This window comes from Anabrus simplex, chromosome 1 (assembly GCF_040414725.1).
Source record: "Anabrus simplex isolate iqAnaSimp1 chromosome 1, ASM4041472v1, whole genome shotgun sequence".
Taxonomy (NCBI): Eukaryota; Metazoa; Arthropoda; class Insecta; order Orthoptera; family Tettigoniidae; genus Anabrus; species Anabrus simplex.
The window spans coordinates 752250430-752277236 of NC_090265.1; positions in this window are offsets into that span (position 1 = coordinate 752250430).

Here is a 26807-nt window from a genome sequence, read left to right on the forward strand (position 1 = left end):
AACACAAACACACACGCGCGCGCGCGCGCGCGCGCGCGAGTTTTTAATTCTTTGCACCCTTTATTCTATAACAATTTTTGATTACCTGAGATACTTACATGTGAAAAGGGAGGGATTAAATCATATATTAATAATGATGTGCGCTCTCTGCGTGAAGCGATAGAAATGGACGTAGTAACGTGCAAGAGTCTGTTTGCAGGCATCACCGGATATGATTTGTCAGCTTTAATCTGACCTTGACGGAGAACATGCAATGCACTTTTGTCTTACCTACATTATCGATTCTGTGCAGTAACACCTCGAATAATAATAATAATAATAATAATAATAATAATAATAATAATAATAATAATAATAATAATAATAATAATAATACGCCGTGCATTCAAAATTAGCGCCTAAAAGAACTCCTCCATCAATCAAAAGTGAAACCAATATCACCACCGAAATATTTTGTAATTTTGTTATTGTACAGTTGCCTCACCTGAGTGAACTGCTCCTTGTTTTTTTTTGCCATTCAACCAGAAGTTTGGACATTTTTCCACAGATGACACCACTAAAAACTATGATCATTCAACCTGGTAGGAAGTGAAAGAACTTATAATTTAAAGAAGTTTTGTATTTCTAGGTTTTTGTAACTGATTGATATTCATTTATTTTTGGGTTGGCAATTCTTCTTTTTCTTTCCGCCAGTTTTGAATCTAGCCAATCCCTAATTTTTGTATTTAATTTCCAACCAATCACGTATTTCTTCTTCACTTTCGATTTAACCAATAAAAGTGAGAGGGTGTGGCTGGTTTAGTCGTGAAAGATCTCGAACCTTCCCTGAGGGTTTATCAACTGCGGCTTTTCAAGTCTCTTGGCCAATTGATCGTCATCTTACGGAGTGTGTGTGTCAAAACAGGCGGTGGGCGGCCTCTTTCATCGGTCAGCAGAACATCTACAAGGTAATGGCCACATAACTTCTTTCTTTCTTGCTATCGCCGCAGTTTAACCTGAGGGAAATGTCCGACTCTTTAGTTATGTAACAAGCTTTTCTAAAATGTAACTTTCTTCCGGCTAATGTAAAAACTTTCACAAAATCTTTAACTGTAAACCGGGGATAGAGAGTGAATTACCCTCTCGAACTCCCCTTCATCTTGGTTTGAGGTGACTACGTTTATAACTGTTTTTTCATTCTGTAATGTAGTAAATTAATTTCTATACGAGTCACCTCAGTAGTTTGGGAATAGCCTCTGTTTCACCGGCCTTGAGCCCTTTAGGTTTTTAAGTTTTCACTATCTTGGAGCACTGTTCGCCTCCATTCCTTTTGTGTTTGGGCCATCTATTTAACCTGTTCTTTCCCATTAAGGCCTCGTAGGTTGGGTATTAAATACCCCTGTATATTCACATTGCAAGTTGTGCCTTGAGAGGCCAGTAATTGTAAGCTGATGTTGCCTTGAGTAGCCTGTGAGCTCTTTTTCAAGTGTTGTAATAGTAAGAGTGCCTCTGGGAGGCTTGATATGGTATTTAGGGAGCAAGTGCTCTTGAATTAAGGGGATTTGAATAATTTGTGTTTTTTTGTAAATTTGAGCTAGGAGCTCAAGAAATGTAAAGCGAGGGCCTTGAAGCCCAGGATTTGTTAAGACCACTAATCTCGTCTTTTCCTAGAATTGTTTTATGATTATCACTGTATCTGATGTTTCATTATTACGATGAAAAATTGTTAAATTTGAAGTTCTGAAAATATAACCTTCAGTTTAAGTTTTAAATTAATTTTGATATTGTAGTTAGACCCATTCACCCCGGCACCTTCTTTAACCTCTTTCGGCTCCACGGGTAACCCCGTAACAACAACAACAATAATAATAATAATAATAATAAGACAAAGTCACCTCCGTGCAGGCCATGAAGGCTCTTGGAGGAGTGGAAGGTAAAGGCTTCCACCATTGTTAACCGCGGCACGTGATGGGGGAGAGTGGTCAGCTCTACGCCCGGCAGCCTTTGCCCCCAGGAATTAACCTGGTACTCATTTTTGGTGTAGGCTGAGTGAACCTCAGGGCAATATGCACCTCCAGAGGTGGAAATCTCGTTTCTTAAATTTTACGACTTCCTGACGGGGATTCGAACCCACGTCCTTCCGGGGGAACCGAGTACGCCTTTACCACCTCGGTCAGGCAGCCCCTACTACTACTATTACTACTACTACCAGGGGCGTATATGAGGGAGGCCAAGGGGCCTTGCCCCCCGAATTAATGAATATAAAGAAAAAATAAGTACCGTAATCTGAAGTATTTTAATGAATCATGCGAGAAGGCATCGCCTACTTTTCCGTGTAGGTGAGGAGAGTGGGGTGGAAGTGGTGTGAAGTTCACTGAACACCGGAAGCTCCCGCTCCCGCCCGGCTATCTGCGCGTGCGCGGACAACTGAACTACACCAGTCGCCGCCAGAGGCCAGCACAACAACCGGGCGCCAGAGGTGTGATGAACAGTTCAGTGGCAATCATTGGTTGTTGTTTACGTTTGTTCGACATGTGTTGTACTGAAGTATGGTGCTGTTTTAAGGTGGCCGTAAGTGAAACATAATCGTAATGAAGAGGCAAGCTTCCATTCAAAACTTTTTCGCCAAAAAAACAAGTGTCAACAAGCCTGTTGGCGATAGTCCTATAGTCGGTAGTGTTACGAATGGACAACGTGCAAATGGGCGCGACGGTGCCAATGCTGAAGTTGGCTGCGTTGGTAGAACTGCTTCTTGTGATGTCGCTACTTCGAGCTCAATTAATGTAGTCTCGGTTATGGAGGATAGTAGGCCTAACCAAGTAAGGAAAAATATCTATGATTTTGGAAACTATTGTCAAAACAATTCCGTTCAGTCTTTCACACACGAAACAAAATGTTTATGTTAGAAAATGTTTGGAAACCTCAGCCTGGATACAAATTTCCCTCCATTACTAGTTCAAATCATACTAGATCTTTTCAAATGAAGTGGCTAGAAGAATTTAAGTGATTAGCTTATTCAGAGGAAAAATCTGGATGTTTTTGCAAGTACTGCGTGTTATTTTCCATACCGAAAATGTAGGGAAAGGAAATCACCAAGTAGCAGGGGCGTTGGTCACTCAGGCTTTTACCAATCTTAAAAAAGCCAGGGAAATGTTTAACAAACATGAAAACTTATACTATCACAAGAACAGTGGCGTGCGGTGGTTTTGAAAAGTGGGTATGCTGTCCAAAGTAGGACGTACTAATTATCGGACGTAGGAAGTATAATTTAACGTACATCATTATATAAAGGAATGTAACCAAGCTGTAACCATATAGACTTACCTATGTGTAATCTCATGAAAATCAAAGGACTTCTAACCAGAGCGTATAGTATCATCTCAAATCCTTGGCTTTTCAGGAAACACAAAATAACTAGTGACATCACATCTACAGATTTAAAAAATCGATATAATCATTAGGCCTAAAGCTGAAATTAACTTATTGAGATGTATAGAAATAGTTTATTTATTCCCGATGACAGTGCATAATCCGTAAAAAAAAAAAAAAGGAAGACAAACGTGTCATTGTTGCGTTTTTGTCTAAAAATTGTTATTTTAATCAGTTTCCTACATCAAAGTGCATAGATTAGTACAAATCACGTCTATTTCATGTATCACCCGTCACTATTCAGTTAAAAAACTTTTTGATCTCTTATGTATGTATCAGAAAACTCTCTGTCCTGTTAGACTCTTCACCCTTCAGCATAGAAGCCAGCTTGAAATACCTCTGACACTATTGCATATTACATTGTACACATCGGCCTGTCAAAATATTGTAATGGTTATAGCGTCCGCCATGACAGGTCGCTACGCGCCGAGGGCGTCATCCTTTCGGCCCCACCCCCCTTACGGTCGAGCGCGCCAATCACGAGCAACATTTAAGTGCTGGGCCGGCCCTTCTCTCTTCTATCCGTGGTCGCGCCGCATGGGACGACCGAAATTACTCGACTATTAACCTGGAGTGTTCCATCTCGCGAGGTTCCTGGATACATCTAGCATCCGGACTGTTCTGGAAGGCCCAGAGCAGGTATATAAGGAGAGGAGTAACTTGGAGTGATAGTCAGTCAGTGAGAGTTAGACGGAGTTAGTGAGTATGAGTGAGTGAGAGCGAGATTGAGTTCGCTGGAGCGCAGTCAGTGATGGCCTGGGAGAGTGCAGCCTGATTAATTATCTGCCTGTTGGAGCCGAGGACTCGTTCCTGTTCCCCTGACGTCGTGTGTGTGTGCGCGTCCCTTGTGGCTGGCTGCTGGAGAAGAACCTTGGGTGTTCTGGAGCGGCGAAGAAGGGAACACTGTGTGACGACGTGTGTAGACTGCGAACGGGGTTCGACGGATTGAGTGAACAGCGGATACTATCCCGACCTGCGAGACTGACGTGTAGGCTGTGGACCGTGACAGCGCTAACGAGTGTGACTGAGTGGCTGAGTGAGTGTAGTGTACATAATCGATGACTGTGTGTGTGTCATTGTAAATGGAACATAAGAGAAGCTTAGAGAGAGAGCGCGCGAACAGTGTAAGTGTGTGACCGTGTACGTGTGTAAGTTGTAATCTCGGCTATCGTCTGTGTGAGTGTAAATCTGTAATTGTTGTGCTAAGTTAATAAATCTTAGAAATAGGGCGCTACCAGGTTCTGTACTCATTTGTTTATTTATCTACCCCGCCAACACGCGACAATATGATAGTAACTTATTTGCTACGTATTTGTGAGAAGTTCTTCTATTGTCCACTGCATGCTCTACTACTAACAAAACTATGCATTAAGTCCCTCCACAAGATTTTTGATTGCTTTGAGTCTACTTGAAGGTGAAATATGGTCGTCTGTCTTGTTTTGTGAGTGTTGTGATGACATTATCATAAAATGTGTCTGTGCTATTCGCTTGGTGCAGAACTTCCTTTTCTATGGACATAACTGCTAAGCATGATAGCCGCTCTTGACTCCGTGTTGACCTCTGATAAGTTTTAATCCTCCTGAGGGCTGAAAACGATCTTTCAACTGACGCTGTTGTGCTTGGAACAGTTACTATAAGTACACCCAATTTATACACTTCAGGCAGGGCTGCATCTAATTGTTTGCTTTTCAGGGAACACACTAACTGATGAGGGTGTTGACCATTACATTCATCAAACAAATACAGCACGGTAAGTTCATTCTTCAATCGGATAAAATCAAACAAGTCTTCATAGGACAGTTTAAGATTTTCAAAAGTGGAATGAGGAAAAGTAGCTTTGTACGCTTCATACTTCAGAGGATCCAACAAGAAAGTAAACTGTAATTGGTTTATTGACACAAATCGTTCGTCTAATTGTACAATAATGTTGTCAAAAATAGAATGGTAAAGGCATTTCCTTGATATTATTGTATCTTCTGCCCGACATTGTCGTTTAGTTGTCAGAGAGTCTTCGACACCATGATAGATCAGAGTCTCGGCCCAAATTACGTCGCACTTATTCCCGAGGTTTAGTATCTCTCTTTTGATTTCCTGAACTTTCTGACAGCAATGTAGGACGTCTAATTGCTTGGATTGAAGGATAATGAAAAGGATATCAGTGAAGGTTAAAATGTTGCTAAAAATCGGTAACGAAAAGGAAGTTTCAGTGCTGGTTAGAAATTTCATGAAACCTTGTGCCGCTACTACTGTTTCACTGTCCCAGTTTGAGCTTTCATCTAAAACATTCCGAAAGAATTCAAGGAATGAAGTGCGATGTTCTTTCACTGTGTGAACAAGACGAGATGAAAAATTCCACCTTGTTGAAGCATTTCTAGGCATTCTTTTTGCGGTAAATTCTTTTAGGACATGTGATCGTTTAGAGGACTTGTGAAAAAATGATCCTAATCCCGTTAAGGTCTGAAAAAATATTCTACATTCCTTGATACAGGAAGCTGACTACTGTGACAAAATCAGATTAAGCTTGTGACTAAAGCAATGGATAAATATGGCTTTCGGAAAGAGTTCTTGTACTTTGGTTCTTAGTCCACTTGTGTGGCCGACCATCACAGCTGCTCCGTCGAACGTTTGTGCAACCAACCTGTAGTTTACGTCAAACTCAGTAACGATGTTTTTCACATGTTCAAGCAAACCACTGGCTGTTCGATCTGCGCTAACGTCAGTAAGAAAAATGAACCTTTCGTGAACTGTACCACTTTCAGAATCAACGTATCTCAGAGTGGTTGATAGTTGTGACAAATTCATAATGTCTGAAGTCTCGTCAAGAAGAAGGGCAACAAAAATGGCGTGTTTTATTTCTGGCTTCACCTTTTCCAACACTACATCACTGACTACCCTTATTAAGTCATTTTGTATCTTGTTTGAAGTTCCGTGAAGCACGGTGGATGTTTGTAGGTGTGTACTTAACGTCGTATCGTAAGTGGCGAGTGCACCCAAATAAGCACCCCTGTTCAAAGAATCTTCGCCCTCAGAATGTCCTCGGAATGGTAATTCGTGAGTAGCTAAAAACACACAACATCAATCAATCGCTTGAGCACCTCTCTGTTTTTCCGAACGGTCTCATTATATTGTACAGTGCTTGCAAGCAATTGAGCATCAAGCTGAATATCAATTCTAGATTTTCCAAACGTTCTCAGCTGTAATAGTGCAGAAATGTGTGACTGCGATTTCTCATGCTTTTGAATGGCATTGTTCAAGTTACTCAGATTATCATAACCAGTGTCAGTCCAAAGAGTTCGATCTCTAGCAAAGAGTAAACATGACCGGCAAAATAGTTTATTAAATTTGGAACTTCCAGCAATCCATTCTGTTTTTCTGTACTGTGAAGTTTGGAAATGATGAACGTACTCTGGACTTTTGTTTTTATGCGTCCCTTTAATGTTGGGCATATCTGGAGAAGGTTTTCCAGATTGAACAATTTCTAGTTTCTCACATAAGCTCCTAAAACGAAACGGTTTGTCCAACAGTTGTTCAATCACACAAATAGAGCCAACCATAGCAAATATTACGATAGTTTAAACTAATAAGAAATTACTGTATATTTCACTAAATACTTCTATGTAAATACACAATTACGCACTCACGACACAGCATTTTCTACGTTGCATGACATTATTAACATCATCAGAACGTACGTCCCTACGAACACGCCACATGGTCCACAACAACGCTGGTACCTACTAGTAGACAAGTTTTCCTCACACCGTTACATGTAAGATAAAACTAATTTTTAATTCTAAAATGAACTGGATTTCCGTACGTTTGAAACGTTCTTCACTGCTGTCAGTTATCACTCGCAAGAGCTATTTCAGCAATAAGCCAAATCCCAATAAATAAACGTATCATAAACCCGCACAAAGTTGCTTCACACTGCTACACCATGCGATCAAGCCGGGCAGCGTTGAGTTGTCGACTTACCAACCTCACTGGCGCGGTTACTACGCATGCGTCACCTTGACCTCAATGCTGGGCGAGCCAAGCGGTAGGTGTGTCGCGTACCCTCGCTAATGCAGAATTCGTACTGCAGAATACACTTGCTGCATACTGCAGAAAATCATACTGCAGTAACTGCTGTAATTAAAAAAAAATAGTATTGCCAACTGACAAGATAAAAACTAATTGTTGCACTTTACAGTTGCATTACTGCTTACTTTGCTTCTCAAGTCCAACGGGTAAGCCCGGCTTAGCCTGCATACCCACAATGCACGCTACTGCACAAGAAATATGTTTTGATCGCTGAAAATACAAAAGATATAGTTAAGAAAATATCCGAAAGTGTTATCAATCAAGTAAATGCCCAAAGAAGACAGGATATTGAGGATAATAGAAAACGGCTAATCCCTATAATACAAACAGTACCACTTTGCGGGAGGCAGCAAATAGCTCTAAGGGGTCATCGTGACTCTGGACGAATAAGCCTTGAAGAACCGGACCAAAATGATGGAGATTTTCGATCTTTGTTGAGATACCGAGCCAACAGTGGAGATAATATTCTTAAAGACCAATTAACGACCAGTGGTGGGAAGACGATGTACACAAGTTCTTTCATTCAAAACGAACTTATTAACACATTCGGTCACTTAATCCAATCAAAAATTGTAGAAAATGTCAGAAAGTCTGTTTTTTATTCCGTTTTAGCAGAAACCACTGACATCAGCCAACGAACAGTTTTCTCTCTGTGTACGTTACGTACAGGACCATACTTTCAAAATCAGAGAAGATTTTCTGACATTCGTCCCCGTTTATGACGTCACTGGAGCAGGTTTGGCCAACACAATATTGGAGACCTTGTCAACATTAGGGCTTGACCTAAACAAAATGAGAAGCCAAGGGTACGATGCTGCTGCCACGATGAGCGGGCAATTCAGATGAGTTCAAGCTTCCATCAGAGAAAAGCTACCGTTGGCCCTGTATACACTTTGTTCTTCACACACTCTAAATTTATGTTTGTCAGATGCGAGCAAAATACCTTCTATCAGAAACTGTGTGGGTGTCATAAAAGAAGTCTGTAGATTCTTTCATATGTCAGCCAAAAGAACCGAAATATTGAAATCAATGATTTCTGAATGTTGTCCAGAACAAAAGAAAAAGAAACTTATTTCACTGTGTGAAACCCGATGGGTAGAAAGGCACGACTCAGTAATTTTATTTAAAGACATTTTGGAGCCTGACTTTCTCTCCCTTTTGCAATATAGAAGAGGAATTAAGTGATTCAGCATCTAAGGCTCACACTCTATTAGTCAATTTGCATTTCTTGTTAATCTTTTTGTTTTGAGCTGGATGCTATCAACCACGCATAGCTTATCTGATCAGTTTCAAAACAAACATATAGATCTTCCACGAGTGTCTTACACCTTCTATCGAAGGAGAGGGCAAATGCTGATGACTCATTAAAAGCCTTGTATAATCAAGTAAAGTCATTCGCTGCCAAACTTGACATTAAAGAAGAGATTCCAAGAATTTGCCGTCTTCAAACAGCGCGTAGAAACGTCCCTTACACCACAGAAGAATACTATCGAGTAGCTGTTTATGTGCCATACCTGGACGATTTTTGTAACTCACTAAAAGAACGCTTTGAATCCCACAAGGAAACAGTTGCATCCTTACAAAACATCCTTCCACAATTGTGCATCATAACAGATTTCGGTTTACTGGAGGCTGCTTTTAGTTTCTACGAAGAAGATCTGTCACACAAAGAGATTGTGCAAAGTGAATTTATGTTGTGGAAAGAAAAGTGGAGTCAGGAAAATCCTTCAAATCTTCCAAAAACGGCTGTAAGTTCTCTAGAAAAATGTGACAAGACTTTCTTCCCCAACATTTATACCCTCGTCAAATTACTCGCAGTTCTTCCTGTTTGTATCGCAACTATAGAAAGGACTTTCTCTAGCCTAAGGAGACTGAAGACTTACTTAAGGAACAACACATCTGAAAGTTGGCTTAACGGGCTTGCTTTAATTTCTATCCACAGAGACATAGTTAGTGACGAAGTTCTTGATAAGTTTGCAAGTGTACCAAGAAACTTGGACTTCGTTTTGTAACCATTGATTGGTGTACTGTATGCATGCATGTATGTATGTAGGCCTATGTATGAATAAGCCCAAATCAATGTTTCTTTTTTCCTTTCTAAAGTGTTTGAAATCGTCTGATCTCTTAAATTTACTTAACCTAACCTTACATTAATATTGCCCCCCCCCCAAATATATTCTATATTCGCCCCTGACTACTACTACTACTACTACTACTACTACTACTACTACTACTACTACTAATAATAATAATAATAATAATATGTGCTCTTTGAGCAGCGGTCGCCGGGGAGGAGCCTTGGCCTACTAAGCGACCGCTGCTCAGCCTGAATGCCTGCAGGTTTTCCGGTCGCAGGAGGACTGGTGACAATAAAAATATCCGCCATAATGTACTGTAACTTACAGGGCCTTGACCTACCAAGCGACCGCTGCTCAGCCCGAAGTTAGCGGGTTAAAAACTCGGCAGAGGAAAGCAGCAATAATAATAATAATAATAATAATAATAATAATAATAATAATAATAATAATAATAATAATAATAATCTATTTGTGAGGTCGAGAATAAAGGAAGGTTATCTATGGGCATTGGCCTACGAAGCGACCGCTGCTCAAACCCGGGATTCATTAAACCTACACCCTCAACGTTTGTGATGCGGCGCCCTAAAGGCATGCAGTTGGCGACTACGGGGCACATAGCTGAGTCAGTGAGTTGGCGACTACAGTCTATAAGTTCATTCTACTACAGTAATCACTATCGCTGGCTGCCTCTGTGGATCCGTGGTAGAGTGTCGGCCTCCGAATCCCAAGATAGCGGGTTCAAACCCGGCAGAGGTAGTCGGATTTTTGAAGGGCGGAAAAAAGTCCAGTCGACACTCCATGTCGTACGATGTCGGCATGTAAAAGATCTCTGGTGATACATTTGGTATTTACCCGACAAAATTAATTCAATCTCAGCCATAGACGCCCAAGAGAGATCCGGTTTACTCTAGGTCCGCTAGGTGGCAGACAGAGAAATTGACGAGCAGACAGCCAGATGGCGTCAAATCGAAATGTCTGCAAACGGTAGCTGAGGCCGTACGATTATTATTATTATTATTTATTATTATCACTATCGCTCAGCCCGAAGGTCTAGAGATTTACCGGTCGAGTTGGCTATGCGGTTAGGGTCACGCAATACGTCCGAAGCGACCGCTGCTCAAACCCGGGATTCACTAAACCGATGCCCTCAACGCTCCTACTTCAGCGCCCTAAAGGCGAGTAAGGTACACATAGATGTGTCAGTGGGTTGGCGACTACAGTCTATAATTTAAATCTACTACAATATTCGCTATCGAATACTCCTAAAGACATGCAGTTGTCGGGTGGCCGGACGCGATGCCGCCTGAGCTATAGGGGCATACACTTTACGTATGGTTTGTGCGTAGGCGTAGACAGATACACATTATTATCCCGGGGGTTCGTGGCATACAGCCCCGAAGAGCCTTAGCGCCTTAACCATGGCCTTGGCCTACTAAGTGACTGCTGCTTAGCCTGAAGACGTGCAGATTTTTCGGTAGTAGGAAGACTGGTGACAAAAAAAGTAATATCCGCCTCTATATTGTAACATACAGGGCCTTGGCCTACCAAGCGACCACTGCTCAGTCCGGACGTAACGGGTTCAAAACTCGGCAGAGGCTGGCAATAATAATAATAATAATAATAATAATAATAATAATAATAATAATAATAATAATTGTTACGGAGTTATCCGTGGTAGTTAGAGGTGAAAGAAGGTGCGGGCTGGAATAGGTCTCAACTACAAAATTAAAGTTAATTTAAAACTTTAACAAAGGTTATATTTTCTTTTCAAAATCAACAAATAACAACAACAGAGTAACAGGTACCAAGTAGCAGGAAAACAAGTTAAGAAATTACAATTTGTTACAAGATTTGGGCTTCGAGCCCCAAGATTAATTTCTGAGCTCTCAGCTCACCACCACAATTGCTAAAGGGCAGAAAACCCGTAAGTACGAGGAGCACTTGCTCCTAATTACAATGTTAAGAAAAAGGGCAGACCCGCTCTCAATTTTACAAGCCTATCAAAGGCTACAACAAACTTCATTTCTATCTGCCCTTAAGGCGCACAAGAAAACAGGGGTAATTAATACCCAATCTACTGGGCCTTCGCAGGAAGGAAAACAAAACGGGTTAAGTAAATGGCCCAAAATACAAAATTGAATGGAGGCGATAACTTGCACTCCTACACCAAGTTTTTGTCTAAAACCTACGTGGCGCTAGGCCGATCATACAGGGGCTAATCCCAAGCTAGGGAGGTGACACGTATGAGAAAACGTTACTACATTAAAGAAGAACGGTTATGAAAACGTAGTCACCTCCTTTTTCAAAAATGAAGGGGAGTTCGAGAGGGTGAAGCACTTTATATTCCCGCTTTACAGATTTATAATTTATAGATTTTACATAGACAGAAAAGAATTTACATTTTTAAAAGGTAGGTTACATACTAAAGGTTTCGAACCCTCCCCGAGAGTTAAACTGCTGAGCTAGCAAGAAATGAAGATGTTAACAGGCCATTACCTTGTAGATGAACTGCTGCTTGAAGAAAGAGGCGCTTCCCGCCTCCTGCTACATATTCACACACTAAGAAAGATGTTACTGAAGTGGCACCGAGACAAGAAAATCAGCAGTTTATATACCCTCGTGGAACATTCGAGACCTTTCAGGAATGACTAGACACACCCTTTCGTTTTTATTGGATAACAGCAAAAACTAATACGCAAGACGAGGGAGAAACACCTTATTGGTGGAAAATTAATTACGTAAATTCCCGATTGGTTACATTCAAAACGGGCGGAAAGAAAGGATTTATATTGCCAACCCACAAACCACAGAACAAAATTTAGAAAAAATAAAACTTAGGAATACAATATTTCTTCAGGAAAGTTCATTCCATTGCACCAGAGTGTGTTAGCATAGTTTTGGATAGAGACATCTGTTAGAGATTGTCCACACCTCTTAATCGTTGAAAAACAAAAGGCAAATAGAAAACACTCAGTGACATCTTCTGAACAACCGTTGAATTAGTTCAGTAGTTAAAGTTCCAAGTTTCTCCAGTAGAGAAGTTTCAATTGGCACAATATTTGAATTAGCGGCGTGGAGGTGTACCGCCCGGTACAATAATAATAATAATAATAATAATAATAATAATAATAATAATAATAATAATAATAATAATAATAATAATAATAATAATAATAATCCGTCAAGGGGATGGTTTATCGCCGTTACTGTTTAACTTGGTACTTGAGAAAGTAATCAGGACCTGAGAAAAGGAAACTAAAGGAATAACCCTTGGAAGACTACGTAAAGACAGAATTCACGTGCAATATCTGGCCTTTGCTGATGACATAGCAATCCTTTCCAATAACAGGCTTGAATCAATTCATTCCATTGAAAAACTGCATGAAATTGACACCAAAACGGGACTTCATATGAGAAAACTCAGTACATGGAAGGAGCGTCACGATACTTAGATGGACAACCTATGATAACTAAATTTGGCAGAATTATTCAAGTGAACCAATTTAAATGTTTGGGAGAAATTATTCTGCTGTATGGTTTAAACCGCGAAGCAAATAAAGAAAGAATTTCCAAATTACAGAAAGCATACAGGATCACTTGGAACAGGTATAATAAAAAATAAATATCTCGGAATGCAAAACTTAGACACTATAATACAGTGATCAACCTGAAGCGTTATATGCCTCAGAAACCTTAATCATTAGTGGTGGATCTTTAACCAAAGACATTGAGAAACAGGAAAAGAAAATTTTACGAAATCATTTTGGCCCAGTTTGTATAGATGGAATATGGAGAAAAAAAATCATCCCAGGAGATATATTGTCATTCTGAAAAAAATTCTCACACTTTTCGGAAAAGACGATTGAAATTTTATGAACACATTATCAGAATGAGCACTAACAGGCTAACTAAAAGAATTTTCAACCTGGCCATTTCGTCTAAAACCAAGAACAGCTGTCTTCGTGAAATTGAAACAGATCTCCAGGAAATCAACATCTCAGAAGAGATTGTACAGGACAGATGTAAATTCAGAACCAAAATCGACAATCACCACTTTGAAGACAAACCCAACACCAGAGCTACTATAACTTGGACAGACGAACGAAGGAAGAAGCTCAGCGAGAGGATGAAGAGATTTTGGGAGGAAAAGAAGGCCAACACATCAGCTAAGCAAGTTCAACCGTGCTCCTGAGTAGGGCATAACGATTTAATATAATAATAATAATAATAATAATAATAATAATAATAATAATAATAATAATAATAATAATAATTTGCCTCATCCTTTGGCTATGTTGCTTAGGGGGAATTTCTAAATTTTCTATTAATTCCAGTAACAAGGTCATTTCATTTTTAAGATTCTTAGTTGAATTTCAAGATCACGCACTAGTGTTTTCCCTTTCTCTCTCTCAAATTCTTCAAATAATATACCCTTACTTCATCGGCGTCCTCTCGGACAAAATAGTCAAAGCAATAGCTGAGCAATCTTCTATAGAAGACTTCCATGCCCATCTCTTAGCTAAGTTCATTCCGGCTCGGGCAATGTCATCATTAATTCGAAAGTATTATTACAGAGTACAACGACTGGATGAAAACCTGGCAGACTTCATCCAAGATATTAAGATTTACACAAGGGTATTCGCTTTTCATTTCCCAGAAGATCTAATTGTGCAGACGATTGTTGAAGGGATTTCCCCGCCCTATAGGTCGTACCTGTGTTTCGCGTCGCGTCCTCAAACTTTCGCAGAATTAGAGGCTATGGCTGTCTCAGCCGAAGGAGTTAGGTATGTCGACACCTTACGTGTCGCTTAGGAGTCCCCTTCGTCTTCGAGTAACATTCAGCTCCAACCTCGCCGAACTTTCACCACCCGCAAATACTACGCTTGTGGGTCGGCAGATCATCTCCGTAACAAGTGCCCTTTGATTAAATCCAGTGGGACAAAGAACGGGGCAGGGTCATCACAAGGATGTTTTAGATGTGGCTCGTTTTCGCATATCGCCAAGAATTGCCCTAATGCCAATAGCACCCTCTCCTGCTCAACTTCTGGTGCAACTTCCACCAACTCAAATAATAGGAAATGACCAGTGTCACCGGCTGAGTCGGCGTGTTCATCTTTTCAAGGCTCAGCCCCGGTTAAACCCTCCGAAAGCTCAGGTACGGATAAAAGTTCTTCTAATTTGTCTTTTGAAGTTCCTAAAGAGTGCCTTAGGATTGCAGCGGAGTCCCCCGCTCCATTTCTCAAAATTGAGTTGAATAGTGAAACCGTTACCGCTCTATTAGACTCAGAGAGTGTCTGTTCTATAATTTCGGCTGAATGGTACTCAAAATTAAAGTCTGTCTGTAAACTTTCTGATTATACTTTGACTTCAGTCCAACGCGTTTCGGCTAATTCTTCTCCCTTAGAAATTTTAGGTTTCATCTTTGCCAAAATTCGGATTTAAAATTCGTCTGGAAAGTTAAATTGTTTGTGGCTAAGCACTTGTCTTGCCCGGTAATATTGGGAGCTGATTTCATGTCTCATACCGGACTAGTGCTCAACATTCAGAGCAAGTCGTGCACTTTCAAATTTGTTAGTAACTGTAACATTCCTTTGCGTAAGTGTAGTTCTGCATCATGTTCATCTGTTTCGCCTACCCAGGATGAGATGTTGTTAGACCTTAGACATCTACCTGAGGAGCAGCCTAATAGTATTCGTCAATTGTGTCAGTCGTTTCCAGATGTATTTTCTGATACTCTTGGTGTTACTGACCTTATTGAATATAGGTCTAAGATTGAGGTTACTGATTCGATCCTTGTTAGATTTCCACCTTATAGGATATCTCCTCCTAAAATGAAGGCTCTCAAGGAGATCATCGATCAGATGTTAAAGGATGGTATCATTCGACCCTCTAAGTCGGCGTATTCATCGCCCATCTTCCTGGTTTCGAAACCCCAAGGTGGCTTCAGGCCTGTGATTGACTATAGGGCTTTAAATCGGAAGGTGGTGTCACAATCTGTGCCTCATGGTTTCGGAAAGCTAAGTTATTCACCATCTTACACCTTAATCTGGCGTACAATCAGATCCCCCTAGCTGAAGAATCTAAACATCTAACAGCTTTTGCCACGGCTTGGAACTTGTATGAGTACAACCGCGTGCCTTTCGGGCTCCCCACGGGGGCAGCCATGCTCACGAGACTGTTAGCTAGGGTCTTCTCCCACATCAAATTCGAATACCTGTACCATTATCTTGATGATGTCGTCGTATTTTCTGAGACCTTTGGATAACATCTTGATCATCTAAAAGAGGTCCTTAATCGCCTTCGTAAGGTAGGGTTAAATGTGAAGTTATCTAAGGTAGCTTTTGCTAAGCCTTCCATGTCATTTCTAGGGCATATTGTGTCGCCCGATGGTGTTTCTATTAATCATTCTAGAACACAGGCCATCCGTGATTTCAAACCTCCTAAGGACATCAAAAGTATTGCCAGGTTCATCGGCATGGTGAATTTCTTTAGGAAATGTATTCCTAACTTCGTTAACAGAGCGGCGCCCTTGAACTTACTTCGCAGGAAATTCGGCAAATTTGAGTGGGGACCTTCTCAACAAGCCACTTTTGAAGATCTGAAATCAGCTCTTTGTAATGCCCCGGTCCTTGCGATGCCTGGTTTTTCCAAGAAATTCATTATCCAAACCGACGCCTCATCATCGGCGGTGGCTGCGTCTAGGACATTATCTGCTCAAGAATCCAAGTACTCCATATATGAACTTGAGGGTTTGGCAGTCTTATTTGCATTAGAGAAGTTCCGACACTATCTGGAACACGTCGAGTTCGACCTGGAAACAGATTACCAAGCCTTAAGTTGGGTCTTAGCTAGGCCACGTCGTACTGGTCATATAGCCCGTTGGGCCATCAAGATTTCGGCCTTCCAGTTTGATGTTAGGCATATCAGAGGATCTGAAAATTTTCTGGCGGATGGGCTAAGCCGCATGTTTGCTCATGATGTGGAGACCTCTGAACAGGAAGATAGTTCTTCTCTTCTCACGCCCATACCTTCGGGTGTATATGCCATTCTAACTGATGCCCCCATGTTGTTTAGGGAAATTGAAAAATATCAACGTGAAGATCCTGTGTTGGCCCCTATTATGGAAACCCTTTCTTCTGGGGAACATGTCGTCCCTTATGCATTGAGGAACGGGGTTTTGTGCTGCCCGTCGAGGCATGACCAAAAGATGAAAGTTGTGGTTCCAGCTGTTCTTATACCCATGATCTTCAAGTACTATCATGTGACCCCACTAGGGGGGCATCTAGGCATCTTCAAAACTCGAGGAATAATCCGAGAGATGTTTATTTGGAAAAGTATGGACGGCGAAATTCGAGAATTGGTAAGAGCTTGTAAATCTTGCTTGCTTAGTAAGCCCACCTGGTCCACTAAGCTAGGTCTACTATCTTCTCAACCCCTCCTTATCGACTACATCGGACCCTTTCCCCCAATCAAAGGGGAACGCCAACGATTTCATTATAGTGTGTATAGATGGTTTCACAAGATTTTCCTGGCTATTTCCGACTAAGCTGGCTACCGCTCAGTCCACCATTTCTTGTTTAAATACCATCTTTGCTTCTTTTGGTCCTTGTCAATATATAGTTTCTGATAATGCTAAAGCATTTACATCCAACCTCTTCCGTAAATTCTGTTTTGATCTGTCTATATCACATGTAACAACATCGGCGTATTATCCTCAACCATCTCTGGCTGAGCGTGTCAACCGTAATCTTAGATCAGCTGTTTTCTGTCGCCGAGATCTTACTGTTTCAGTGCCCCCGCAACCGTTCGCCGCCGTGCTGCAACAACAGGTGAGAGAAACAGAAGTGGGAAAAGGGCCCACTCCACTCCCGTGAAGATTCCTTGTGAATGGAGCGCCGAAGTCCCTCTCCCGGCAAAGGCTGTAGTGCGGCGCCCCTACCGCCAACTCATCTGGGGACTGTACATATATTTCTAATCTGCGGCGTCCATCACCACGACTACCCCTCTCATAGTAACGGGTGAGGTGTATCTGAGGGTACTTGAGGGGTCCGAGCGACCTCAACTGGATATCGGCAGCGGCGGAAGGACTTCCCGTCAAATTTATCAACATGTATTTCATATTATACTACAACAAAGACAATCTAAAACTGCAGTTAAACAAGTTTCTACCTATCAACTTCAAAAAAAGCTTGGAAATTTTCTTCAAATAGAAATATTTTCTTTTCTTTTCAAAATTCTTCTGTGTCACCCCTAGGAAGGACATTTGGGGGGAGGTCTGTACTTAGAGGTACACCCCAACGCCGCGCATTTAAATATGGCTCCTAAAAGAACTCCCCTATTGGTGAAACAGTGAAACTGAAACCACACCAGCTTTGAAATTTACTCAGTAGATGTCACCACTAAAATATGATGCAATTTTGTTATTGTGAAGTTTCCTGAACTGACTGTATTTCTACTTGTTTGGTTTGGTATCCATCTAGAAGTTTGGACATTCTTCCACAGATGTCACTACTAAAAACGATGATCATGCAGCTTGGTGCGAAGTGAAAGAACTTTTGATTTAAAGAAGTTTTGTACTCATAAGTTTTTTTTACTAATTGATGTTCATTTTTTGGGGTTGGCAATATTTATCTTTTCTTTCCGCCAGTTTTGAATCCAAACAATCAATAATTTCTGTAATTAATTTTCTAATCAATCGCTGTCTTCTTCTTATTCTTCGATTTTGAGTGTAACTTTTAAATTAACCAATAAAAATGAGAGTGTGTAGCTAGTTTAATCTTGAATGGTCTCGAACTTCCCCGAGGGTTCATAAACTGCGGATTTTCACGTCTCTTGGCCAATTGACCGTCAGCTTACTTAGTGTGTGTGTCAAAGCAGGAGGCGGGAGGCCTCTATCATCAGGCAGCAGTACATCGACAAGGTAATGGCCACATAACATCTTTATTTCTTGTTAGCTCCGCAGTTTAACCTGAAGGAAAGGTCCAAAACATTAACTATGTAACCTAGTTTTCCTAAAAATGTAACTTTCTGCCGGCTAATATAAAACTTCATAAAATCTTTAACTGTAATTCTGGGATAGAGAGTGATGTAACCTCTCGAGCTCCCTTTCATATTGGTCTGAGGTGACTACGTTTTGTAACTGGCTTTCTTCCTTTCCGTAATGTTCTAATTTATACTTATACGAGTCACCTCCATAGTTTGGGAATAGCCCCTGTTTCATAGGCCTAGTGCCCCTTAGGTTTGAAATGTTCATATCTAGGAGTGCAAGCATTCGCCTCCTTTCATTTTGTGTTCAGGCCATTTATTTAACTCGTATTCCTTTTAGACGAAGGCCCTATAGTTTGGGTAGAAGATACTCCTGTTTCTATTTGTAAGTTGGGCCATGGAAGGCCAAAAGGTGTAAGCTATTTTTGGTGTTGCCTTGAGTAGGCTTGAGAAACTGAGAGCACGTTTGCTCCTTTCCAAGTGTTGTAAAAAGTGCCTCTGGGAGGCTTGATATTGTATTTAGGGAGCAAGTGCTCCATGAATTAGAGGATTTCTGCCCTTCAGTAAATTTGTGCTCTTTTGTACATTTGAGCTAGGAGCTCAGGAAAAGTAAAGTGAGGGCTTGAAGCCCAAGATCTATTGATACCACCAATCTTGTCTTTCCTAGACTTGTTTACTGATTACTACTTGTACCTGTAAAATTGTTAAGTTTGACATTTGGAAAATATAACCTTCAATTTAAGTTTTAAATTCTATTCTTGACATTGTAGCTAGACCCATTCACCCTGGCACCTTCTTTCACCTCTGCGATCCACGATAAACCACGGAATAATAATAATAATAATAATGTATGTTCAGTCTTCAGCCCTAAGTCTGGTTGAATCCTCAACAGCTCCGCCATCAGCTGTCATAATGGCCTAGGCATCACTGAAGAGGCGTACTAGGGAAATGAGGAGTGAGGTAGTTTCCCGTTGCTTTCCTCGCCGAGCCAGAATTTGCTATTAAATATCTGCCTGCCAAGCCCACTGAAATGCATGCACCAACCGACCCTATGAGCAACATTTTCACACCATTCATAGCAGTGATTGCCTGCAGAAGGAATGGCATTATTAGCATCACTCATACCTCAGTCACTTTCATATTGTCAAAGCCAAGTATAAGACAGAGACAGATCAATGAAAGTAACAAAATTACTCTAGCCCATGCCAGAAGACATAGTGCACTGTAAACACTAGGTCGTGCCAGCAATGGCAAAATAATAATAATAATAATAATAATAATAATAATAATAATAATAATAATAATAATAATAATAATAATGGTAGTAGTAGTAGTATTACATTTGTGAGGTCAATAATAAAGGAAGGCTACCTAAAGGGCCTTGGTCTACGAAGCGACTGCTGCTCAAAACCGCGATTGACTAAACCGACGCCCTCAACGCTCCTGCTACAGCGCCCTAAAGTCATGCAGTTGGCGACTACTGGGCACTTAGCTGATTCCGTGGGTTGGCGACTACAGTCTGTAATTTAATTCTACTACAATAATCACTATCACTTAGCCCGAAGGCCTAGAGATTTACCGGACGAGTTGGCTATGCTGTTATGATCGCGCAATAGGTCCGAAACGACCGCTGCTCAAACCCGGGATCGACTCCCTCAACGCTCCTGCTACAGCGCCCTAAAGGCATGCAGTTGGCGACTACGGGGCACATAGCTGAGTCCGTGGGTTGACGACTACAGTCTGTAATTTAATTCTACTACAATAATCACTATCGCTTAGCCCGAAGACCTAGAGATCTACCGGACGAGTTGGTTATGCTGTTAAGATCGCGCAATAGGTCCGAAGCGACCGCTGCTCAAACTCGGGGTCGACGCCCTCAACGCTCCTGCTACAGCACCCTAAAGGCATGGAGTATGCGACTACGTGGCACATAGCTGTTTCTGTGGGTTGACGACTACAACCTATAATTTCATTCTACTACAATAATCATTATCGCTCAGCCCGAAGGACTGAAGATTTACCGGACGGGTTGGCTATACGGTTAGGGTCGCGCTTTTCTCGGTCGCAGGGCGCCCTAAAGGCATGCAGTTGGCGACTACGGGGCACTTATCTGAGTCCGCGGGTTGGAGGCTATAGTCTATACTGGCCAGGAATGGGCTGCTGATAGCCGCCATATTGAGTATTACTCCCTAGACCGTCAAAGTAGAAAAATACTTTTTGAATAAGCCAGGATCGAATATGCAAAGGTGTAGACAGATAACGATGAGGTAACGGAATTTTGTCCTGCAAGGCGTCTAGATATTAATCACAACACTGGTAGAAAATTATTTTATCTGACTAAATTTTATAAATCCTGTTTCTAATGTATGAATGTGCTCTTCATATAGTGCTCTACGGTCAACGGAGCAGTGGGCAAGTGCGTAAGCAGAAAATTGACACAGTTTCCTGTTGCGAGACACCTGTGCCAGCTCGCAGCGAGCCGCGCATATTCACTTGATAAGACAACGCATACACGCAAGACTATCTCAATGCATAGATTACATTTATTATTTCAGTTCATAAATAAATCCAATAAAAGTACAAAAAGTGAACGTACAGAATTTAAACACGTACAGAAAAGTTGTGAAAATGTGTGTGTAATTTTTCTATTCTATGAACCCTGCCGGGCTGAGCAGCGGTCGCTTGATAGGCAAAGGCCTTTATGGCTGTGTGCTACGAACCCCCGGGATAATAGTGGGTATCTGTCTACGCCTCCGCACAAACCTTACGTAAAGTATATGACTCTGTAGCTCAGGCGGCATAGCGCCCGGCCACCCGACAACTGCATGCCTTTAAGAGTAATCGATAGTGATTATTAGTAGTATAATAGGCGGGTTCTGCGGCCACCACCACCACAGGCTCCCAGATGCCTCCTCCACCGCCACCACAGCCAGAGGCCTCCCAGAGGTCTCCTCCACCACCCGCGGGAAATTTGAATTTGTAAACAAAGCCACGTGCTTTTTGACAGCTATCATCGACAACAACGCATCGCTAACCTCAGTACTGCCATCTTGACGGGCCTAAACCTCAGTAGTACCAACTTAACCTAACTAGCGCGAGATTTGAATAGGTAAACAAATCCACGTGTTTTTTGACAGCCACGTGCTTTTTGACAGACAACAACGTATCGCAAACCTCAGTGCAGTCATCTTGACGGACCTAAACCTCAGTGCTACCAACTTAACCTCACTAGCGCGAGATTTGAATTTGTAAACAAATCCACGTGCTTTTTGACAGCTATCATCCGCCATCTTTAATCTACAGAGCACCGTGCTGCCCTCTTTATCGCAGTAGCTGCAAATTCGTCACCTGTCATCGGCAGTGCTGCCATCTTGGCGGGCCTAAACCTTAGTGCTACCAACTTAACCTCACTAGCGCGAGATAAACAAATCCACGTGCTTTTTGACAGCTGTCATCCGCCATCTTTAATCTATAGAGCACAGTGCTACCCTCTTTAGCTACTCACCTTTGAAATGTGGTGGCGGATAATTTGAAAAATGCTTTTTGACAGCAGCCATCTTTAATCTAGAGAGCGCCGTGCTGCCCTCTTAAACAAACTCACGTGCTAACCTCAGTACTGCCATCTTGACAGGCCTAAACCTCAGTAGTACCAACTTAACTAGCGCGAGATTTGAATTTGTAAACAAATCCACGTGTTTTCTGACAGCCACGTGCTTTTTTGACAGCTGTCATCCGCCATCTTTAAACTACAGAGCACCGTGCTGCCCTCTTTATCGCAGTAGCTGCAAATTCGTCACCTGTCATCGGCAGTGCTGCCATCTTGGCGGGCCTAAACCTTAGTGCTACCAACTTAACCTCACTAGCGCGAGATAAACAAATCCACGTGCTTTTCTGACAGCTGCCATCCACCATCTTTAATCCATAGAGCACAGTGCTGCCCTCTTTAGCTACTTACCTTTGAAACGTGGTGGCGGATAATTTGAAAAATGCTTTTTGAACGCAGCCATCTTTGAGCACCGTGCTGCCCTCTTTAGCTTGATACCTTTGAAATGTGGTGGCAGACAATTCCACGTGACAGCAGCCATCTTTGAGCACCGTGCTGCCCTCTATGTGGTGGCGGCAAATTCTACATGCTCTTGTTTGGAAACAAACCCACGCGCTTTTTTTGACAGCTGTCATCGGCCATCTTTAAGCTACAGAGTACAGTGCTGCCCTCTTTAGCTAGATATCTTTGAAATGTGGTGGCGGCAAATTCCACGTGCTGTTGTTTGGAAACAAAGCCACGTACTTTTTTGACAGCTGTCATCCGTCATCTTTAATCAACAGAGCACCGTGCTGCTATAATAATTTCGTGTGGCTATTACTAGCCGAGTGCAGCCCTTGTAAGGCAGACCCTCCGACGAGGGTGGGCGGCGTCTGCCATGTGTAGGTAACTGCGTGTTATTGTGGTGGAGGATAGTGTTATGTGTGGTGTGTGAGTTGCAGGAATGTTGGGGACAGCACAAACACCCAGCCCCCGGGCCATTGGAATTAACCAATTAAGGTTAAAATCCCCGACCCGGCCGGGAATCGAACCCGGGACCCTCTGAACCGAAGGCTAGTACGCTGACCATTCAGCCAACGAGTCGGACACCGTGCTGCTATCATGCGGGCAATTTTGTCAGCTGTCTTCCGCCATCTTTAATCCACAGAACACCGTGCTGCCCTCTTTATGACATGTAGTAGCGGGCAATATGAAAAGTTCTGTTAGCTGTCATCCGCCATCTTTAATCAAGAGAGCACTGTGCTGCCATCTTTAGCTAGATACCTTTGAAATGTGGTGGCGGCAAATTGAAAAATTCCACGCGCTCTTGTTTAGTAAACAAACTCACTCTCTTTTTGTCAGCTGTCATCCGCCATCTTACATCGCAAACCTCAGTGCTACTCTCTTTAGGTACATACTTTTGAAATATTGTGGCGGATAATTTAAAAATAAAAATTCTACAGCAGCCATCTCTCGACGCTAATTGCACAAGATGTTGGCTATACATGACTCCTTAAATGTGCTTATACAAGATGGCTACTATACATAGGTTCTTATGAGACGCCCTTGGCATGCTTGCGCAAGATAGCGGTTATACAAGGCTCCTTATGAGACGTCCTAGGGATGCTTGCGCAAGATGGCGGTTGCTCTTTGAGGCGGCTTAAGGGTCCTTGCACAAGATGGCTAGAGACGCCCTAAGGATGCTTGCGCAAGATGGCGGACGCACGATGGCGGCTATACACGACTCCTTATGAGACACCTTAAGGGTGCTTGCGCAAGATGGCTGCTGCTCTTATGAAGAAAGCTAGCTTAGAGGCTAACGTGTCGTGCTAGTTTGATTCATTAAATTTGGGGCTAAAATGCAAAATGTTAAATATCTCGGAAACGGTGCATCGTAGAGCAAAACGGACAAAATGTTTCTACCCAATACCTCGGTTCGCAGTATGGGGAACATGATATCATAAGAAAAACATAGTCTATTGATGAGATCAACGGTTCGGTTCCTACTTAGGCCCTTTGGCATTCGCTCTGTTTTAGCTTGTATTGAAGCAAGTCTTCGTAACATGATCAGGTCTAACTATGGTAGAGAGTATAACGTGCCGTGCAGGTTCGATTAATTAAATTTGGGGCTTAAATGCAAAATGTTAAATATCTCGAAAACGGACAAATTTTTTTCCACCGAATACCTAGGTTTGCAGTATCAGGAACATGATAGCATAAGAAAAACATAGTCTAATGATGAGATCGACGGTTCGATTCCTACTTAGGCCCTTTGGCATTGGTAGCTATCTAATTCTACAAGATGGCGGCTAGACATAGCTTCTTATGAGACAGCTTAAGAGCGCTTGCACAAGATGGTTGCTGCTCTTATGAGACGCCCTAGGGGTGCTTGCGCAAGGTAGCAGCGACAAGACGGTGACTATATACAGCTACTTATGATACGGCCTGGAGGTGCTCACACAAGATGGTGGCTGCTCTGATGAAGAAAGCTAGCTTTGCATCGTGCAGGTATCTTTACAGCACTAAACCTCATACCTTTGAAATGTGGTGACGGGTAATTTGAAAAATTCTACGTGCTTTTTCTTAACAGCAGCTATCTTTAAACAATAGCGGCTATACATAAGCTGTTAAGGCCTCCTCTTATGTCACGGCATAGCTCTATCGGACAAGTTTAATCCTGCATCGGGATAGCTAGAGTAAGCACGTGCTGCAGTGATGACGTCATTATGCATGTTTAGACCTGCAAATCACTAAAGAAACATAACAAGACTAGAATCGAACACTGCACTCTACGCCGTTAACTTTATCATGTGATCGGAACATTGATTGAAGTGTTTAGAACACTAAATAAGTGATCAAGACTAAAATAGAACACTGTACTCGATACAACATGTGTTTAGAACATGTCAGGGGATACCTTTGTTCTAAGAAGATTAGATTACCGCACATTCCTTGTAGGGCTAATAGACTAAAGGGCTAATGTGCAAAAGGGCTAAAGGGCTAAAGGGCTAAAGGGCTAATGGGCTAAAGGGCTAGGGTGCCTCTCCTCTCCTTATCCGGGCTTGAGACCGGCTCTACAACTAGAGGCGGAGTTAACACCCTAAGGAAGGGAAGCTACTCGATCGACTATACCGAGCTCGATAGCTGCAGTCGCTTAAGTGCGGCCAGTATCCAGTAATCGGGAGATGGTGGGTTCGAGCCCCACTGTCGGCAGCCCTGAAGATGGTTTTCCGTGGTTTCCCATTTTCACACCAGGCAAATGCCGGGGCTGTACCTTAATTAAGGCCACGGCCGCTTCCTTCCAATTCCTAGGCCATTCCTATCCCATCGTCGCCATAAGACATATCTCTGTCGGTGCGACGTAAAGCAAAGTAGCAAAAAAATAGCGATCGACTATTTTTAAACATAGGTAATCCTAATGCTGCTCTTAACGACGTAGAGCTAAGGATTGATTACGTGACCGTGACGTCACAGCCACGTGCTCTTGTTTAGTAAACCAAGCCACGTGCTTTTTTGACAGCTGTCTTCTTGACGGACCCTAACCTCACATTGAAAGACAATAGAGCGTCGCTAACCTCACTGCTGCCATCTTTACGGTGGTAAACCTCAAGGCTGCCACCTTATGCATGTTATAGCGCGGAATTTAAAATCCAAGAACAGAACGTCGCTAACCTCACTCTTGCCATCTTGATGGGCTTAAACCTTACTGTTGCTACCTTGGTTATACGCTTTTGTGTTAGTTTACTGTTAATCGCTAAGCTGTTCGCATCATCGAAGTAGAGAGTAAAAAATGTCAAGTAGATTTAAAGAAGAATCTGTTAGCAGAAGATAAAAGTCCGTCATGGAAAAACCTATTTCTAGGTATATAATGCGAAGAGTGTGGAAAAGCATTTTCTCGAAGCTATCACAGGAGACGTCATGAGATATCATGTAGGACAATTTCTCAATGCAAACATTGTAGAAGAGAGTTCAAGAACGCATACAACGCTCAACGTCATGAAGCCGCGTGTAATGTAGCTTCATCGGGAACAAAATACAAAGAGCTCAACCATATTCCAGCGAACACTGATTTATGTTTAAAAAGTACACCTCTGCGAGAGATTTTTAATTCTTCCTTGTTGTCTAGACCTGCTGCGAGTTCTGTTACGAAGCACAAACTTCAAGATAAAGAGAGGCAAGATCATGATTATGATAATAAGGATAATGATGTTGATCAAAACAGTAGTAAAGGGAAAGTAGAAGAATGTTTCATTGCCATTACAGCTTGATGATTTTACTTCATTTCCTAAGCCTACTACACGTTCTGTCGCAGTGCAAACATCTCAAGAAGAGATGCAAGGTAAAGAAGAAGGAAATTTCAACGCTTCATCGCTATCGAAACAAGTTAAGTTTGTACCTAGAAACGCTATTGCTCAAGCACGTATTACATCAAAACAAGTCCCTACACATCAACTGTCTGCATATAGGCTCAAAGTTCATAACAATCCTCTGTTACCCTATGTAGATATAAGCTACTGTAAAGACCCCAACGTACTCGTAAAACGTTTACAACAGCTAAGAGCCTATCATGATGCTGGTTACACACAGTACAAAGAAGATATTTTTGAAATAGAGCATGAATTACGTCGTGTAGGTATTATTAAGTAAGCGCTTACCCTCACCTAAGTCATCCATCTGTAGTATATAGTCGATCGAGTAGCTATATTCGTATAGATTATTTCCCAACATTC